Below are 19,469 nucleotides of genomic sequence, written 5' to 3'. Positions count from 1 at the left end.
TTACTTTACAATATTGTGGTGGCTTTTGCCATACATTGACATGAATCAGCCATGGGTACACAGGTGTTCCCAATCCTGAACCCCCCTTCTTACCTCCCTCCCCATCCCATCCCTCAGGGTCATCCCAGTGGAGCAGCCCTGAGCACCCTGTCTCATGCATCGACCCTGGACTGGCCATCTATTTCACATATAATATACATGTTTCAATGCTATCCTCTCAAATCATCCCACCTTCGCCTTCTCCCAAGGTGAAGTCTGTTCTTTACAAGACCAAGTCCAAAAGTCTGTTCTTTACATCTGTGTCTCTTTTGCTGTCTCGCATATAGGGTCATCATTACCATCTTTCAGGCTGACGACTTTTAAGAGCTGCCTTCAGAGTTTGCCTATTATTTTAATTATGTTATTAAAAATAACTAATAGGCAGAGCACAGAGGATTTCTAGAGCAGTGAAACTATTCCGTATGATACTATGGTGGTGGATACATGTTATATATTTGTTCAAATTCATAGAATGTACAAAACCAAGAGTGAACCCTAATGTAAACTATGTACCTTAGGTGATGATGATACGTAGATGTGGATTCATCAGCTGTTACAATTGTCCCATTCTGGTGGGTGATGCTGACAGTGAGGAGGGTTATGTATGTGTGGGGGTAGAGGATACATGGAGAGTCTCTGTACCTTCCTTCCAGTTTTTCTATGAACCTAAAACTGCTAAAAAAATTGCCTATTAAAAATTATCTAAAAAAATAAATAATGCAAAAGATACCCCTCTTCCCCACCCTAATTGAAGAAAAAAAAAGTGACTAGGAAGGTTATGAACAGGGGAAAACAAAGTGAGATATCCTTAAAGTTATAAGGTACTATTCTAAAACCAATACTTTAGTACCCTTTACTATAATAAAATTCCCATGCACTCTACTCAAATTTTGGTATATTTCAGGACAAAGGAAGTGTTTTTCCCCCCTACACTGGGATATTGCAATTATTAATATGGCAGCTAAAATATCTTGTTTTCTTTAGATATTATCTATTAGTATGAAAAATATAATAAATTAGGCTTTGTTACTTTGTGTTGTCCCCCCAGTGTTCACTGGGGACAGAGATGCTTCAAGCAACTGAAAAAAATTTTAACAAATAGTTTTTCCTCTTTTTTTCAGTAAACTCATCAAGTTGTTATTAATTTTTAGCTCTATGTGGGAAAATATAATGAGCTTTCAATTACAATATTTCTATTTAACTTGCAAATGGAAGATACCACCTCCATCCTACTGTCTGCTATTATTATAAACACAGCTTTGAGTTTGAACAATTCAATGCTGATTAGAGGTTTTCAGCATTAAGCATGGGTCTCATTTCTAAAGTTTAACAAATAACACAATACATAATTCTCCGGCACGTCCAGTCCTTCTATGTCAGGCAGCTGAAGCTCTCTCCGCTCACATGACAAGCAAGCAGAAAGCATACTATAATCAACTGAGCAGGCTATGATTAACTCTGCTCGGAGCTGTCTCCAAACTCCTATATACTCCATAGTGGTTCTTAGACAAAAATATGGCAAGGCATGTTTCTCTAAGGACGAGATCACCAATTAAGAGCACCTGAGGTTTCTTGTTAAGAGTAAGCTACGGGAGCTGGTGATGGACAGGAAAGCCTGGTATGCTGCCATCTATGGGGGTCACAAAAAGTTGGACACGTTACAGACTGAGCGACTGAACTGAATGTTTCTTATTTTTTAAGTTATTATGAATTGAATTAGCACAGGGTCTAGCCACAACCGTCTCTCGTGTATTATTTTCAGTTGCTTCTGCCACACAAAGCCAATCATTTGTGAGGTGCTGGCCTTTATAATGTGGTTGGGACCATTATGGTAATTAATTAATTGAGCAATAATACAGACAGTCCAGTCCCATTATCCTGAAGTGGGACACATTCCAGTCACATCTGTGAAATCTGTAGATGCAGCAATTACTTCCATGTTTCTTGAGTGTCTTCAGATAGTCAACCAACATTAATAATGTGCTTGAAAATATGAAGTCACAGCTGGTAGCTCTGAACTCAGGGCATCTTCACAAGCTTGGTTACTTGCTCTCTTCATTGACAGCACATGTTTAAGTTGCAAATAGTAGGAATTGAGCAGCATTTCAGCTGTGTTCCCATGATAGACATTATCAACCATTTGGTGCCCCCTTAAGCCCAAAGTTCTAAGTGAGTTGCATTATGCAAAGCCTTTAGACCACTCCAGTGACAAGATTAGAATTCTGTCTGACTCCAGAATCAATTCCAAACTCCTTTGCTCTAATATCAGTAATGTCTTTCTTATCCCAAGCAAGATTGTCTTGTGGCTAACATGTTCCCCACTCTGGGAACACTATATCAGATGGATTAATAAGTGGCTAAGAATAAAGAGGCTTATTTCTCAAGGCAAATCTGTCCAGGAGGGTCACTCTAACCACCCACCCCCCACCTTGCAAAAGACCTAGGAAGTTAATATGTCTAAAGCATAACTAGATTAATAGAATTTCAAAACTTTAAATAGTTTCTGGTGGTGCAGATACTGTGTACCTTGCCACAGATGCCCCTTCCAGGACTGAAGGGGCCGTTTCTGGGAAGGATGTCAACTGACAGTCCACAGGGCCGTTTTGCCCAATGTCACATCCCTCCCTTGGGCAGTCAGGGTCCAATGATCGGTTCATGCTTCCTCTTCCCAAATAAGAAAACTCTGAACCATTCCAGCTTCAGTGCTCCTTGTGAGGTCCACTAGACTTCATTGTAGCATTAATACTTTCCCTTTCCAATCCTACTCCTTCCTGTTTCTTTCCTTTCACAGGTTTTGATCCTTAGAGTACTCCCTAATTAACAATTTACATACTAATTTCTACCTCACAGTCCACTTCCTGAAGAATCAACATGCAATATCTGACTTTCCCTCTTCCTTACCTTATACAGACCATTGCTTTCTTGCAACTGGAATTAGCCAGTGGAGAATGTGTTAATCATATATATGTATGATTTGCACATGGAATTTCTGAGGATGTAGATCTTGCCTACTTTACAGTCTATATTCACTGAAAATCAAATATAGTTATAATTTCGTAAATATTAATGAACAGCAAAGGGTAAAGAATGAAGTGGCTGGGCCAAAGCGGGAACAACACTCAGCTGTGGATGTGTTTGGTGGTGAAAGTAAAGTTCGATAATGTAAAGAACAATGTTGCACAGGAACCTGGAATCTTAGGTCCATGAATCCAGGTAAATTGGACATGATCAAGCAGAAGATGGCAAAAGTGAACATCGACACCTTAGGAATCAGTGAACTAAAAAGGACAGGAATGGGCGAATTTAGTTCAGATGACCATTATATCTACTACTGTGGGCAAGAATCCTTTAGAAGAAATGGAGTGGTCCTCATAGTCAACAAGACAGTCCAAAATTCAGTACTTGGGTTCAATCTCAAAAATTACAGAATGATCTCGATTCATTTCCAAGGTAAACCACTCTACATTCCCCAACCACTAATGCTCAAGAAGCAGAAATTGATGGGTTCTATGAAGACCTCAAGACCTTCTAGAACTAACACCAAAAAAATAAAGATGTCCTTTTCATCACAAGGGATTGGAATGCAAAAGTAGGAAGTCAAGAGATACCCAGAATAACAGGCAGATTTGGTCTTGAAGTACAAAATGAAGCAGGGCAAAGGCCAACACAGTTTTGTCAAGAGAAAACGCTGGTCACCGCAAACACTCTTTTCCAGCAATCCAAGAGATGACTCTACACATGGGCATCACCAGATGGTCAATATTGAAATCACACTGATTATGTATCTTTGCAGCCAAAGATGGAGAAGCTCTATGCCGTCAGCAAAAACAAGACCTGGAACTGACTGTGGCTCAGATCATGAACTCCTTATTGCAAAATTCAGGCTTAAGCTGAAGAAGGTAGGGAAAACCACTAGGGCATTCAGGTATAACCTAAATCAAATCCCTTATGGTTATACAGTGGAGGTAATAAATAGAGTCAAGGGATTCGATCTGGTAGACAGAGTGCCTAAAGAACTATGGACAGAGGGTAATACCATTGTATAGGAGGCAATGACCAAAACCATACCAAAGAAAATGAAATGCAAAAAGGCAAAGTGGTTGTCTGACAAGGTTTTACAAATAGCTGAGGAAAGAAGAGAAGTGAAAGGCAAGGAAGAAAGGGAAAGATATACCCAATTGAATGCAGTGTTCCATAGAATGGCAAGGAGAGATAAGGTCTTCTTAAATGAACAATGCAAAGAAATAGAGGAAAACAATAGAATGGGAAAGACTAAAGGTCTCTTCAAGAAAACTGTACATATTAAGGGACATTTCAGGCAAGTATGGGCATGATAAAGAATGGAAATGGTAAGGACCTAACAGAAGCAGAAGAGTTTAAGAAGAGGTGGCAAGAATACATAGAACTATACAAAAAGGTCTTGGTCTTTAAGGCAATGCAGGGATAGGTTCAAGATAGTGGAATAGAAGGACATGTGCTCATCCCCTGTGAGAGCATGAAAATCGCAACTAGCTGTTGAACAAGCATCGACAGGAAGATGCTGGAACCCAACCAGAAAAGATACCCCATGTCCAAAGACAAAGAAGAAGCTGCAGTGAGATGGTAGGCACCAACAGGATAAAATCAAGTCCCACACCCACCAGATAGGTCACCCATGAACTGGAGAACAATACCACCAAAGAAGTTCTCCCACTGTCGTGAAGGTTCTGAGCTTCACATCAGGCTTCCCAGCCTGGATATCTGGCAAAGGGACTGGGACCCTCCAGGGAACCTGTCTTTGAAGGCGAGCAGGATTTGATTACAGGACTTCCACAGGACTGGGGGAACCAGAGACTCTATTCTTGGAGGGCACAATCAAAATCTTGTGTGCACCAAGATCCAAGGGAAAAGAGCAGTGACCCCACAGAGGGACTGAACCAGACCTGCTATTATTGGAGGGTCTTCTGTGGAGGTGTGGGTCAGCAGTGGCTTGTCGTGGGGATGGGGCCCTGGAAACAGCAGTCCTGGAAGGTGCCCCTTGGCGTAAGTCCTCTTGGAGGTTACCATTAACCCTACCACAGAGCTTGTAGACCCCAGGACTGGGTTGCCTCAGGCAAAACAACTAACAGGGAGGGAGTGCAACCCCACCCATCAGCAAATAACTGTATTAAAGTTTTACAGAGTTTGGCCCTGCCCACTAGAGCAAGAACTAGTTTTTCCTACCACCAGCCCCTTCCATCAGGAAGCTCTAAGAGCTGTCAGAAGAAGCAAGAAGAACCACAAACCCATAGCTAGAACAAAAACCATATTACAGAAAGTTTATCAGAATGAAAAAGCAGAAAGTTTTGTCCTAGTTGAAGGGACAAGCTAAAACCCCAGAAAAACAACCAAATGAAGTGGAGATAGGCAAACTTCCAGAAAAAGAAGTCAGAATAATGATAGTGAAGATGATTCAGGATCTTGGAAACAGAATGAAGAAGATGCAAAAAATGTTTACCAAAGACCTAGAAGAACTAAAGAACAGAGATAAACAATCCACTAGAAGGAATCAATAACAGAATAACTGAGGCAGAAGAATGGATAAGTGACCTGGAGAACAGAATGGTGGAAATCACTGCCACAGAACAGAATGTAGAAAAAAGAATGAAAAAATGGAGACAGCCTAAGAGACCTCTGGGACAACATTAAATGCACTAACATTTGCATTATAGGGATCCCAGAAGGAGAAAATGGAGTAGGACCTGAGAAAATATTTGAAGAGAAATATTTCCTAACATGGGAAAGGAACTAGCCAACCAAGTCCAGGAAGCACAGAGAGTCCTAGGCAGGATAAACCTAAAGAGGAACATACTGAGACATATAGTAATCAAAAAGATGAAAATTAAAGACAAAGATAAAATACTAAAAGCAACAAGGGAAAAAAACCACAAATGACCTACAAGGGAACTCCCATAAGGTTATCAGCTGATTTCTCAATGGAAACTCTACAAGTCAGAAGGGAATATATTTAAAGTGATGAAAAGGAAAAACCTACAACCAAGAATAATCTACCCAGAAAGACTCTCATTCAAATTTGATGGAGAAATCAAAAGCTTTCCAGCCAAGCAAAAGTTAAGAGACTTCAACACCAACGAACCAGCTTTACAGTAAATGCTAAAGGAACTTCTCTAGGCAGGAAACACAAGAGAAGGGAAAGACCTATAGAATATAAATCCAAAACAATTAAGAAAATGGTAATAGAATCATAAAAGTGAAAGTCGCTCAGTCATGTCTGATCCTTTGTGTTCCCATGGACTATACAGTCCATGGAATTCTCCAGGCCAGAATACTGGAGTGGGTAACATTTCCCTTCTCCAGGGGATCTTCCCAACTCAAGGATAGAACCCAGGTCTCCCACATTATAGGTGGATTCTTTACCAGCTGACCCACAAGGGATATCAATAGTCACTTTAAATGTAAATGGATTAAATGCACCAACCAAAAGACAGACTGGTGAGGCAGATGAAAACATATGCATGCATACCCTTCCACTTACCACATCACTTTACTTAAGCCTCAAACTGTATATATTTTATATTGTTAGGGTAATCTCTCTTCATTATTCTATTACAAATATTTTCTAATTTTCCTTGTTATGGCTTCTTAGATACACCCATCATTTCATAGTGGACATTTAATTATGAAATACATGTGATTTTTAAAAGTATCTTTGATATTAATTTCTCATTGAGATATTAATTTCTCACTTAAATGTTTTCTTCTCTCAAATAACCTTTTTTTTTTTCATTCTTCTAACTTTATTGAGGCTTTCAATGGCTAAATCAAAGATCTCTCTTGGTAAATATCATATTGCACTTGAAAATATATGTGTTATTTTCAAGTTATCTTCTGATACTGATTCCTAACATAATTCCACACTGACAAGAAAACAGATTATATACAATTTCAATACCTTAATTTTTGCACCTTGTTTTATGTCCCTGGATATGTTCCAGTGTCTCCTGGTTTACAGTCTTATGGAAATTGAATAGAATTTGTTGTGTGAAAATTGTATAAATCTTAATTATGTTAATTATGTTGAATTGGTTCATAGTGCTCTTCAGGTCTATTATATCTTAAATCCTTCTACTTCTCTGTATATTCATTCTATTAATTTTTGAGAGTCTGACATTGAAACTCCAACTAAAAATCTTAATTTATCTACTTAAAAAGTATCATAATATATACTGGAACTATATGTAATCTTGTTCTGTATTTTCCAAGTCTCCTGTAAATGTGTTACCATACTTTCATAATTAAAAAAAAAAAAGTCTTAACAGCCCAGATAACCATGATGGACTGGTCACTTACCTAGAGCTGGACATGCTGGAGTGTGAAGTCAAGTGGGCCTTAGGAAGCAATACTATGAACAAAGCTAGTGGAGGTGGTGGAATTCCAGCTCGGCTATTTAAAATTCTAAAAATGATGTCAAAGTGCTGCACTCAATATGCCAGCAAATTTGGAAAATACAGCAGTGGCCACAGAACTGGAAAAGATTAGCTTTCATTCCAAACCAAAAGAAGGGCAATGCCAAAGAATGTTCAAACTATGATTCAGTTGGGCTCATTTCACATGCTAGCAAGTTTATGCTTAAAATCCTTCAAGCTAGGCTTCAGCACTACATGAACCAAGAATTTCCAGATGTACAAGCTGGGTTTAGAAAAGGCAGAGAAACTAGAGATCAAATTATCAACATTTGTTGGATTATGGAAAAAGCAATGGAGTTCTAGAAAAACTTCTGCTTCATTGACTACACAAAAGCCTTTGACTCTGTGGCTCACAACATACTGGAAAATCCTTAAAGAGATAGGAATACCAGACCACCTTACCTGCCTCTTGAGAAACCTGTAAGTCAAGAAGCAATAGTTAGAATTGGACATGGAACAACTGGCTGGTTCAACACTGGGAAAGGAGTACATCAAGGCTGTATATTGTCACCCTGCTTTATTTAACTGATACACAGAGTACATCATGCAAAATGCTGGGCTGGATGAATCACAAGCTGGAATCAAGATTGACAGGAGAAATATCAACAACATAAGATATGCAGATGATACCACCCTAATGACAGAAAGTGAAGAGGAACTAAAGAGCCTCTTGATGAAGGTGAAAGAAGAGAGTGAAAAAGCCAGCTTGAAACTCAACATTAAAAACTAAGATCAGGGCATCTGGGCCCATCATTTTACAACAAATAGAAGGAGAAACTGTGGAAGCAGTCACTGATTATTTTCTTGGGCTCCAAAATCACAGATAGTGACTGCAGCCATGAAATTGAAAGACACTTTCTTCTTGGAAAAAAGGCTGACAAACCTAGGTAGTGTAATAAAAAGCAGAGATGTCACTTTGCTGACAAAAGTCCGTAGAGTCAAAGCTATGGTTTTTCCAGTAGTCATGTATAGATATGAGAGTTGGACCATAGAGGAGGCTGAGCACCAAAGAATCAATTTGGATTGTGGTGCTGGAGAAGATTCTTCCGAGTCCCTTGGACAGCAAGGAGATCAAGTCAATCAATCTGAAAGGAAATCAACCCCAAATATTCTTTGAAGGACTGATGCTGAAGCTGAAGCTCCAATACTTTGGCCACCGGATGCAAAGAGCCAATGGGAATCTTTCCAGTGAGAAAGACTGAGGGCAGAAGAAGGAGGGGGTGATAGAGGATAAGATAGTTGGATAGCATCACTAACTCAATGGACATGTATTTGAGCAAACTCCTGGAGATAGTGGAGGACAGAGGAGCCTGATGTGCTATAGTCCATAGGGCTGTAAAGAGTAGGACACGACTTAGCAACAACTGAACAGAAGAAGCTTCAGGGTAGGCTGGGATAGTAAATATTATTACTCACATTAAGTGGTAAATATCTGATTAGGGGCTAACTAGTATTTTCAGGGGATTCTGAGTTAAATTTATTTGGAGTAGCATTATGCACAGACAGCTACATTATAAACACTGGGAAGTGCTGCATATTGATTTCCTTTGGGAATTGGGGTTTGGGATTTGGGAGGGACTTTCATGGTGGCTCAGTTGGGGTTGGGGAAACTTTTTGCAAAGTGAATAGTTTAAAGTTCTTTATTTCGAGAAATATTTGGAAAATGTCTTCCCATTATCTTTTAATTGTACACACAGAATTGTATTTGTTGGCCTTCTGGGTCCCTGTTTGTTGGATCCAAAGTTAGAATTAGTTGCGAAAATTCTTACTAGCAAGTAATGTTATTGTCAGTCTTAGGAATAATATAAGTCATAGTTATCTGGGATTCTCTTGCCCCTTCAGATCTAGGGGAGATAGGCTCAACCCTCTACCCCATGTGGAAAGTCCAAGGCATTCCTCAACAATTCTGTGAATTTCTGGAGGGCTTGTGTTCTGTCAGCTCTGACTCCAAGTTACTTTCTGTTGAATTTGCTGAGTTTAAAGTTGATCTTTTCATCACCTCTTGTTTTCCTTATTTGTACCACTTCAGTACAATACAGAACCCAGTCTTCCTTTCTCCCTCCCTCCCTCTTGAGCGTGCACGCTCAGTCTCTAAGTTGTGTCCAGTCATGTCTGACTCTTTGTGCTCCCATGGTCTGCACCCCACCAGGCTCCTCTGTCCATGAAAATTTCCAGGCAAGAATTCTGGAGTTTCCATTCCCTTCTTCAGGGGATCTTCCCAATCCAGGGATCAAACCTGCTTCTCCTGCATTGGCAAGTAGATTCTTTACCACTGAATCACCTGGGAAGTCTCCCGCCTCCCCACCACACACACATACATAATATTACAATCCACACAAGGCATTCTTGTATGTAGTCAACTTTACTAGAGTTCTGAAAAGGTGAAAGTCACACTGCAAAAACATGCATATGATATCCTTGTTTTTTTAAAAATAAGTCCTTCATCCTGTTCAGCAACAATTGTCACTCTAGCCACCCTCTCTTCATTTCCCCCTCCTTGTGTGCCCACGCTCTTTAAAAGAAGGGAAAAAGAATCCCCTCATTCACTTATAGAGAATAATTTAGCCCTAACAGACACATTTTGACTGCAAGTGGCAAAAAACCCAGTTCAAACCGGTTTACACAAGAGAATCTGTTGAGTCTTTTTAATAAAAGTCCAGAACTAGATCTTATTTCAGGCACCTCTGGATGCAGGAGCTCTGCCCTGCCTGCAGATCAGCTTTCCTTCTTTCAGTCTGTTGACTCCATTCTCCCTGATACTGATTCCCTCTCAAATATCTTTTGCTCACTATGGCAAGATCACTGTACTAACTTTTCACATCTTGCAGCATTCAACACCAACTGAAACGTTGAGCCTGCCTCAATTCCAAAAGTCTCAGCAGTCTCACTGCATTGAATTGGCAGGAGTGAGTCACCTGTCCATCCCTCTGCTTATCACTGTGGGTATGGGAATTTGGCATTCAGTTCAGTTCACTCAGTCGTGTCCAACTCTTTGCAACCCCATGGACTGCAGTACGCCAGGCTTCCCTGTCCATCACCAACTCTTGGAGCTTACTCAAACTCATGTCCATTGAGTTGGTGATGCCATCCAACCATCTTATCCTCTGTTGTCCCCTTCTCCTCCTACCTTCTATCTTTCTACTGGAAAAACCATAGCTTTGACTAGACAGACCTTTGTTGGCAAAGTAATGTCTCTGCTTTTTAATATGCTATCTAGGTTGGTCATAACTTTTCTTCCAAGGAGCAAGCATCTTTTAATTTCATGGCTGCAGTCACCATCTGCAGTGATTTTGGAGCCCCCCAAAATAAAGTCTCTCACTATTTCCATTGTTTCCCCATCTATTTGCCATGAAGTGATGGGACCAGATGCCATGGTTTTAGTTTTCTGAATTTTGAGTTTTAAGCCAACTTTTTCACTCTCCTCTTTCACTTTCATCAAGAGACTCTATAGTTCTTGGCTTTCAGCCATAAGGGTGGTGTCATCTGCATATCTGTGGTTATTGATATTTCTCCTAGCAATCTGCAGCATACTTATTGGCTTAAGCCTAGTTCCCATTATCCAACCCAGAAGCTCCAGGGGTGGGATTACTCTGATGAACCACATAGAAGGAATGACTGGCTCCTTAAAAGGAAACTAGCTATGAGAACTACGGAATGGTGAAATGTCACAGAGCAACAGCCAAAAACATCCAGATCCACTAAACGCTTGACCCACCCCCATAGTCAGCTCAGGGCATCCCTTTGAATATCTAAGGCCTCCCTGAAGTTTTAAAATAATTGCCTTTCCAATTAAGTCTGTAGACAAAGGCCATCTTCCTACCCATTGATGGCTTAGAGTGGGAAAGTTCAGTTTTACAGATATTGTAAAACAGGTGCTAGAAATGTTCTATATCTTGATGGTAGTTAATTTACATGGGTGTGAACAGATGTAAAAATTCATTGAGATGTACACTTAAGATCTGTGTATTTTACTATATACTTGTTATTACACTTCAGTTTAATACTGTTTTTTATTTCTTTCAAGATGACCAACAAATGTCCAGTGTGATTTACAGTTCAATAATCAAGCCACTTATCTCTGGTCTGCCTTTACACTAAGCCTTATTCACCCAGAGGTGAAGACATAGCTTAGCTGAGGTTACCAGAATAGAAAACCTAAATATGGATTTGGGCTCAGGTCTTAGTTGGAATTAATACAGTTGTGTCTGTCTGAAGTCTCTTTTGGGACTTCTATATCCCTCAGAAATTCAGTATATTTACATAAACATGTAGAGGTTGAAGATAACCCAAAAGATAATGTCTATAATTAAGACTTCTAAATATTTTCCTAAATTACTCAGGTGAACATATTCAAGGCAGAAAAACAGTTTGCCTTCCATCAAAAATAGAGTTAATCAAAATCATTAGGTTTCAGTGAAATGACCACATCAGATTTTCCCTAAGAGCAGGTTATAATGGACTTTGAATCCTGTACTAGCTTTATGACCTCAAACAAGTCACTTGATTGTGCCTGAGCTTCAGTTTCACATCTATAAAACAATAAGTAAGGTTCTTCTCTTCCAAGGCTGTGCTGAGAAACAGAGATGGCATGCATAAAAGGTTGTCATTAAATGATCAAGTCTCATTATTATTCTGATCCCCTCTGCCTATTGCTTTTGATAAGATTAGTTCAGTTCATTCGTATCAGATTCTTTGTGACCCCATGGACTGCATCACGCCAGGCTTCCCAGTCCATCACCAACTCTTGGAGCTTGCTCAAACTCATGTCCATCAAATCAGTGATGCCATCCAACCATCTCATCCCCTGTTGTCCCCTTCTTCTCCTGCCTCCAATCTTTCCCAGCATCAGGCTCTTTTCCAATGAGTCAGTTCTTCACATCAGGTGGCCAAAGTATTGGCATTTCAACTTCAACATCAGTCCTTCCAATGAATATTTGATAGGATTAATTGCATTTTTTCAGTGACTCTTTTCAACTTACCTTCTTAGAATGGATTTTTTCCTTCCTAATTACTTCTAAGGTTAAGTGATTCCAGGGTTTAATTTAACCACCCCTTCCATTTTGTCAATGTATTGGAACACCTTGCTTGAATTGCATCTTAACATTTTTCTGATGCTGTATCTATGTGGCTTCTTATCTTTCTAGATTTTCTGAAGTTCAATTCTAATTCATTCTGCCTATAATATTATTCCTTTGGGGATAATAATTCCTTTTGGTGGTCCAGTGGCTAAGAATCTGTGCTCCCAATACAGGGGATGTGGGTTTGACCCCTGATCAGGGGAACTAGATCCCACATACCACATCTAAGAGTTTGCATGCCACAACTAAAGATCCTGTGTGCCATAACTAAGACCTAGCACCGCCAAATAAACAAATTACATAATAAATATTTTAAAAAAATAAAAAAATATTATTCCTTTTTAAACTTCATTATCAACTGTGGCAACCTGAATAAGGGCACAGTGTCTTGACTCTTCATCTGTTTCAATTATTGTATACTTCTTTAACTGCACAAAAAACATGAATAAGAAATAATTGTCGGTAAGGAGAAAGTGGCAATTTTCTTTTTGAAAGGTGAGATTATTCTTACATAAAGAAAAGCTAACTGTTTTTCATAAGCTTTGGGAGAGAATTATGAGAGAGAAGATTTAATGAGAGTTGTTAAGAATATTTTGCAATTAGTTCACTACCTTAGGTCTAGCAAGAAGAAAGTGTAATTTTAGGTACTTATATTTTTATCTAGTCCTTCTACAAGTTTGCTATCATATTCTTCCTTTTACATGTGCTGAAACTAAGGTTAAACTTGTCCAGGGTCACATGGTAAGTTACATGGAAGAGACATGTTTGGTTAGCTGCTGCTGAGTCGCCAAATCATGTCTGATTCTTTGCAACCGCAGACTGTAGCCCACCAGGCTCCTCTGTGCATGGGATTCTCCAGGCAAAAATACTGGAGTGGGCTGCCATTTCCTTCTCCAGGGGATGTTCCCAACCCAGGTCTCCTGCATTGGCAGGCAGATTCTTTACCACTGCGCCACCTGGAAATCCCACATTTGGATAGAGATGCATCTAAAGTTAATGCTTGTGCTTTTGCCAAAAGATATTTTTCAGAGGCCCTTATCTGGTAGGGTTTGGTGGATCTCTTATCTCAGCTAAAGATGAGATAAACTTTGGAACTAGAATACCGATTTGCTTCTGCACATGCTTCCGTACATTTACATGGCTTCTGTACAGATTTCACATATTTTCTTTAACCAGGCTGTAAATCAGGAGGGAAGAAACAAAGGAAGGAAACAAAGGAAGAAAAAATTATCACTGTTCTCTGCTTCTACTGAGGACTACTTAAGAGGAATAATAATGTATAAAAGGCCAGTTTTAGATTGCTTTCAAAGGACTTCTATTACTTATAAAGACGGTATCCTAGAAAGAGGGCTACCCAGTGTAAGCATGGACCACCAAGCAATTAATAGAATTGCCTTAATGAAAATTACGGTGTCTAAGATCTAAAATCAATAATTGCCACCTTCTAGGACAGTAAGAACCTGGATTCAAAAGCCTTTTGGAAAAGTATGATTTTTATAATGTAATTACTTCTGTTAACATTAATTTAAGTGTAAAATTGAAAACTTAAGATAAATCTCAGTATGTCTTCATGGGGACACATCTGTGTTATAGTTAGTACAAACACAAATGGCCAGAATGACACAGTTACCAACATTTAAACATGCTAACATGAACATGACTAATATCACTGACATGTTGTGATATATTCAGATATTTATCAAATTAGCATATTGCTAGGAAAAATGCATAACTAAAAGTAGATAACAGCGCCTTCCCCTTCCATCCTTCTCCATTCTTTGGGAAAAGCAGACATTGTTATTCACTATGGAGTCAAAGATGATCCTTTTTCTAGATTCAGAGGCCCTGGAAAGTGTTACTGGGTCAGGGAGTGACTCAGATTTACGGTCCAAACAAGTTCCTACTGTGAGTGGCTGTATACGTTGCAGCTTTGCCATCCCTGCTGCTGAATCGCAGCTGCTACTATTGCATTTCTGGGATTTTTTTCCCTGCTTCTCATCCATGGTTCCCCAGATTCATTGCTCAAGATTAACAAAATATAACACACAAAGATCAAAGTTCAGCTTTGAAATATAAAAGTATTATGTCCAAATATTACAAACAAGGTCAGCAATAAATCATGTTGGAAAGAGGCAGAAAGTCATGAACATAAGACAAAAGATTATAAACCATAATTCACAGCATGGAGCCCCACCATCCTAAGAGAAGTAACTAAAAAGCAACAATAAGAGTAAAGGCAATGACAACAAGTAACATAGGTCAGGGATCTGAGGTTTTTAAGTAAAATGGCAAAATGTCCAGAGGAAAGGGCACAGGGGGAAAGGTCACAAGCCCAGACAGACTAACTAGGTATCATTGTAATGTTGGCTTGCTCGCTTAATGTTTTTCATCTTGGTAAATGCAACGCTTGTAATTCTAGCTTTGGTTGGTTGGTTGGTTCTCAAAGGTCACTCTAGGAAGTGTGATATCAGTTATTTAGAGGACCCTAAGAGTAAAATCTCATGTGTTCAGTTAAAGATGCTCCTAACATCTTAAAGGAAAAACACTGAAAATCTTAAAGCAGGAAGAGTAAAATTACATTGAGTTCTTATGGGATCACGTGGCAATGTGGCATCATCCAGTCTTCTCTCAATACATGGTAGCAAATCACTGACACAAAAAGAAGAAGGATTTACTGAAGGTTAGAGAGAAGCCACAACTACAAATCTAAATGTCAGATTTCTAGGTCAAGTCCAAAGCTAATAGTGGTTTCAAACTACTAGCAATAGTATATCATATTTTTCTTGTGATGAAACATAATTACAATGTATTAATATTTACAAATCACACTGAGGCTCTCAGATGAAGTGAAGTGATAAGTAACTAAATACTACATGAATAATTACACAATTAATGCCTCTGAAATTATGGATTGTAAATTGGAAAACCCTAATTGCTTTATAGGACCCAGGCCTATAGACAATATTGGAAGTGATGCTGAAATCAACTGCTCTCTTACCAAAGAAGAAAATAAAGTTCCAATCTACCTAACTTGTTATGTACCACAGGAGACATTCTGAACACATTATCAGTTCAGGATAGTTGATATAAGGACATGGATAAGTAAATAGCCTGCTCTTTTTCTATTATGTGTTCATATGCAGTCAGTGCATATAAAAAACTTTTAAATATTTTAAAATATTTGAGAAATACTTGTGGGATAACTCATTCTTTGAGTCACATTCAGATGAGATGTAAATACTAAGTATTGCAAATATTCAAATGTGATTATGGAAAACTTGATTTTTGTAAATTTTCTTTTTAACGGTATTTTAATCTTCTATAGATAGGAAGGGAAATGGGGAGGAGGAAATCACACTTTTAGTTAAATCTTTTTAACTCACAGCTTTGGAAACTCAAGATTCCAGATCATTTTGGAAGTTTAAAGAAAGCAAGAATCTACTTTGCCAAATAATACAAAGCATTTGGGGATATGAAAAGCTAACCTCCCCCCGCCCCCCTACCCCATTCAAAAACTCTCTAGAGACTCATCTGTAACAATTAGGAACAGGAAGAATTTTATTTTTTCTCATTTGATTGCTTTAAAATCACTTATGGTAAAATACCCTAAAATTGTACTAAAATCAAAGGGTTTTTCTTTGTAGTTCATCACAAAAATTACTGAACAGGTATTTTCTAAACCCAAAAGAGCTTTGATTCCAGGCCCAGATCACATACTAAGAAATTTAGCTCTATTTTATTGGCTTCTTTATATTCTTCCATATTTTCTGAATTTCCTTCCAAGGACATATATCACTTTTATAATCAGGAAAAAAAATCACATAAAGAAGTTTAGTGCATATCCAAAACTTGCTCATGATCAATAAAAATGAGAGGATAAGCTGGAGAGCATGGTGTAAGTTCTGAGGTTGGCCAAAAAGTTCATTTAGGTTTTTCTGTAAGCTCTTATGCAAAAATCTGAACAAACTTTTGGCCAACCCAACATAAGCTCCACCATGTGAGTCTGTGTTTGGCTTTAACGATTGCTTACGTTTAGTAGCAAACATTCTGGATGATGTAAACAGACACTATTACTTCTTCCTCCCTTACTGATGAGCACTGAAGCATGTAAGCACTTACATAATTTTCTTCAGCATGGAGGTTAAAAAATAAATTATCCAGCAGCTTTGCAAACAATGTGAAGGCTGCATTAAATAAATCTGAAGCTCTGGACAGCGTTAAGCCATCTGAGATTCTTGCTAGGAGGAGACTCTCCGGCCTATCAAAGCAAGCAAGAATGAACTTCTCAACTGAAAATTATTATTTTAGGGAGTGTAAAGAGAAGCAACACATTCTCATAAAAATTTGCAGAGATCAAAGCAGAAGGAGGCTGAAGATTTACCACCAGCTCTGATATGTACAAGCTCTGTGACCCTGGACCACTTACTTAACCTGAGTCTCTGCTTCCATTTATAAAATGATAATAATAAGCCCTCTTTGGAGTCTTACTGAAAGGATTAAACTAGGTAAAATGCTTAAGACATTTACTAGGATATGGAAAGTGTGCAAATGAATGTTAATTCTTGTAGAAACCAGTTTGGTCTTCTCCAACATATATATATATATATATATATATATATATATATACACACACACACATATATATAGTGGTATAACAAAAGCAGAATTTGAATGTTTTAAAATATGCTTATTACACATAGACTAGATTGGACCACCAAGTTCCCCTACCTTCATGCTAAGAGTAATATTGGGTTCAGGGTCTCCTGCATTGCAGGCGGATTCTTTACCAACTGAGCTATCAGGGAAGCCCTTAGAATTTTCAACAGTCCCTAAAATTGACCCCACCTGAGTAGCTGCTCACCCTAGAGGTGGCAAATAGAAATTCCCCATGCCAAGTTGAAGAAAGCTTTTTGCTTGTGTTTAAGGTTCTAGAGATGTTTCTAGAGAGAAAATGATGTTCCACTGGAGGATAAGAATGTGCTTATAATATTAACGGTAAACCATTCCCCAACATACACTTAAGAGTGAGAGAACTGCTACCAACTTGCCCCATGTTGATTTTTCCTGACCACCCCATACTGCAGATACTGTTTTAATCTCAGGAGAAAACTAGGGCTCAGAGAGGTTAAGAGACTTGCTCATTGTTACACAACAAGCAAACAGCAGCCTAGGCACTCCAGTGTTTAATTTTAAGTGGGAACATCCATCTGTTCGAGAAAAAAACACGTTAGGCTCACTCTTTAAATAAACGATGATGGTAGGGAGGACACCACAGAGAAGGAGAAGAACAAGGAGGAAAAATACAGTCATCAGTTTCTTTCCCTGGAGGGCAGAGCCAGTTACAATTGCCCCAGAAGCAAAGCCGGAGCTGGCAGACACTGGGATGGAAGGACAATCTTCCAGGGAATCTAAGGAGAAGCGAAGGTTGCTTTCCAAAGGTGTTTGCCGCGGTACTGTTCCCCTCCTCCACTACCCACTAACCTCTTTGTCTGGGGGAAATGAAACAGCTTTGGTTTGCAAGCCGTCGCCAGGGAGTGGAGCAAGACTTTGTGCTATAAACAAGAGCAAGTGCCAGAGGCCCCGGCCAGCCTCCAAGGCCAGCCTGCCAAAGGAACCTGGCGTTGAGACAGCAAGGGCCAGGCAGCACGGCCAGTGGTCACCCAGGAGCCACTCTAGGGAGAGCAACCACCCCCACCCTCCTCAAGCTCACCTCTGAGAAGGGTGAGGTCCCTCTGAAGAGTGAGTTGTGTAGGCTCTTGAAATTCTTCTGGCTTGTGAGTTTCAGGGACGCCTGCGAGTTAAGTCGAATCAGGTGTATGCGCACGCGCAAGCCGGTGTGGGCGTGCCCTTGTGGACTTGGCCGTGCTTGCTTCTGCATAGATGCCCCCAGTTTTCTAGAGAAAAGGTTTAGAGCTTTCAGCAGATTCCCGGGAATTCATGAGTCTCATGGGAAAAAACCACGTTCAGGAGAAGAACATACCCTGATGGTCCAGAAAAGAACACTGCGCTCACCACTTTTATCTCTGGAGCAACTGAGTCCAGGCTGTCAGCCCACGTTCCTCTTACAAAACCCTGAGGCACTTAAGAGAGACCACAGGGGAAAAAAATAACTCAACCCCTTTTCTAATCTAAACCTAATCCTCCTTAAACCTCTCCTGACCCGGACTACCAGGAATCGTGCCAGTGCCAAATGATACGATGTTTATTCAGCTTAGGTCTTAGCTTGCCGCTCCTGAGCCACGAAATCAAAGGGGAATGTTCCAGCCACCACCTGCTAATGAATGGGTAAACAAGGGCCAGCAAGAAAGAGGAGACCCAGTGTTTGAGGACAATGCCTTTGTGTAGTTCTGGCTCAAATAAGGGCACAGCTTCTAAGGAACAGGCTTGAGACATGCACACATGCCCTGCCAAGTAGTTCAGGAGCCTGGGGACAGCTGTTGCTCATGATCCCTCTGCCCCTTGCTGCCCTGCAAACCACAGTAGAGAGCCAAGGACACCGTGCCCCCCTCTCCCAGAAGAAGCTCGCCAAGTTACAGTTTGTGAACCAGTTACATTTATGTTGGAAGAGCATTTCCCACATTATTCTCTCAGAAGCCTCAGCTCTGTAAGAGCAATGTGGAGCTCAGATGAGTGACCTGACCTCTGTTTTACCAGAGCAGCGGTTTTGATCTGTTTTAAATCTAGAGGAATCTGCATGAGATTTGGGGAGGGGGGTAGGGAGTTCTGTTGCTAAAAACAGAATACTTGAAAAACATTCTTGTAGAATCAGATTTGGCACATCTTTACATGCGAGGGGTTTAAATAAGTCTTATAGATCCTGAGATTCATCAAGCTGGTTTTATTCTCTATTTTCTCTTCTTTCCTTCTCTGAACAAATGTCTCCTTAAAACTTAAAATGTCTGATCAG

General features: G+C 39.6%; 1 long non-coding RNA gene across 3 annotated transcripts in view; it reads right to left on the bottom strand.

The window, feature by feature from the left end:
- LOC122453161 overlaps nt 1–18,657 on the bottom strand; it is a 92,162-nt gene extending 73,505 nt beyond the window's left edge. Inside the window, exons 1-2 of one of the 3 annotated variants that reach the window (XR_006272962.1) lie at nt 18,543–18,657; nt 18,273–18,456 (exon numbers count right to left, since the gene is read on the bottom strand). This is a non-coding gene — a long non-coding RNA (uncharacterized LOC122453161). Of the gene's footprint in view, nt 1–18,272 lie in introns of all 3 variants that reach the window. The other 2 variants (XR_006272963.1, XR_006272961.1) reach the window with 2 other exon arrangements.
- Between the last annotated feature and the right edge of the window lie 812 nt (nt 18,658–19,469).

This window comes from Cervus canadensis, chromosome 14 (genome assembly GCF_019320065.1).
Source record: "Cervus canadensis isolate Bull #8, Minnesota chromosome 14, ASM1932006v1, whole genome shotgun sequence".
Lineage (NCBI taxonomy): Eukaryota > Metazoa > Chordata > Mammalia > Artiodactyla > Cervidae > Cervus > Cervus canadensis.
The sequence above is the reverse complement of the archived record's forward strand: the minus strand, read 5'-3'. Positions and strand labels throughout refer to the sequence as shown.